The sequence below is a fragment of the Octodon degus genome, unplaced genomic scaffold (genome assembly GCF_000260255.1).
Source record: "Octodon degus isolate 3935 unplaced genomic scaffold, OctDeg1.0 scaffold00403, whole genome shotgun sequence".
Classification (NCBI taxonomy): Eukaryota; Metazoa; Chordata; class Mammalia; order Rodentia; family Octodontidae; genus Octodon; species Octodon degus.
In genome coordinates, this window is record NW_004524979.1 from 320,213 (window position 1) to 321,553 (window position 1,341).

The following is a 1,341-nucleotide window of genomic DNA, read 5'->3' on the forward strand; positions in this document are numbered from 1 at the left end:
AAACATTTATCTTGAAATTCTTGCTTGAGTTTTGAGATACAACATAATGTGCATTTATCTGAGGCATTTGTTAAAACACAAGATATTAAATCTACAGTTCTGAATCAATAAGTGACGGTTCTCATGGCAGAAAGCCAATTCAAGTATATTTGGTGCAAAAGCTGGCAGAGTTCACAGTAAGGAGACACTTATTAAGAGGGTGCATGAGAAATGAGATTCAATTCATGAAAAACATTCCATTTATTTTTTCCCTAGTATCTACCTCCTTCATTTTACATTTTCTCTTTACAAAACCTTTTCCACATAACCGAATCTCTGAAGCCTGCCATGCTACTTTGCTGCATAAGAAAAGGATAAGTGCTGGGGATTGTCCTACTGATCCCACGTCTTGTCAGCCCACTATGTAATCAAGGAGAAGGAAGCACAGCATCAGCACAGTGTCTGGACACAGTCCTCAGGAGAGTGTTTCACTACACAAAGGAAATGTTGTTTGGCCAGGAGTCAGGGTTAAGAGAGCATGTAGACTCTACGTTAAAGGATCTATATTGTGAGCATTTTAACAGATTTTGCTCTTTTATATGGCAAGGTGGAAGTAATTGTGTCTTCTTTAACAAATGAATGTGAATGATAAAACACGTCAGTGTCCAAGTTGTAATAAACTCTGTTAATTTTGGATGAGATTGCAAGTTTCACAAGAAATAACTAAAATTTGCCAGAAATTTATGAACTAGAAGCATGATATTACAAGACAGTTTAAGGGAAGTAGGCAGCATAGGGCATGAATTGAATGACTAACGTGATAGAGGTGATAAAGTTGACCACAAGCTTACAGTACATCGTGTACTTAGGGAAGTTACTCTCTGTTGCATGCATGTGATGTGTGCCTGTTACACACTGTGAACTTTCGCTCACCCCAGAAACAAAGGCTAAGATCTTGTTTGGCCTAGATTATACGAAGGCATGAAATAGTTATTCAGGAATCAGCTTACCCCTATAAGTATAGAAAAGGCAAAGACCCTATGCTGAGATCGTCAGTTTGAGCTTATTCTATCAAGCAGTTCACTGGCTGTTTTGGCCATTCTGTTCTCTCAATTTTATAATTAAATCTGTTTCATATAACTTTCATTTTTCTGAGAATCTCATTCTGCAATAGATTGGTTCCACCTCCATATGGCTCTGGAGAAAATTTTTTCTAGTGACACTCTTCCTTCTGCTGATGTTTGATATCCTTGTGTCCTATGCCCTGGCTTGAAGATGCTTCACTCCAATCCTTGCCTCTGTTGCCATGTGGTCAACTTCCCTGTGTCTGTTAATATGCCTCCTCTTTTATGGGCACAGTTA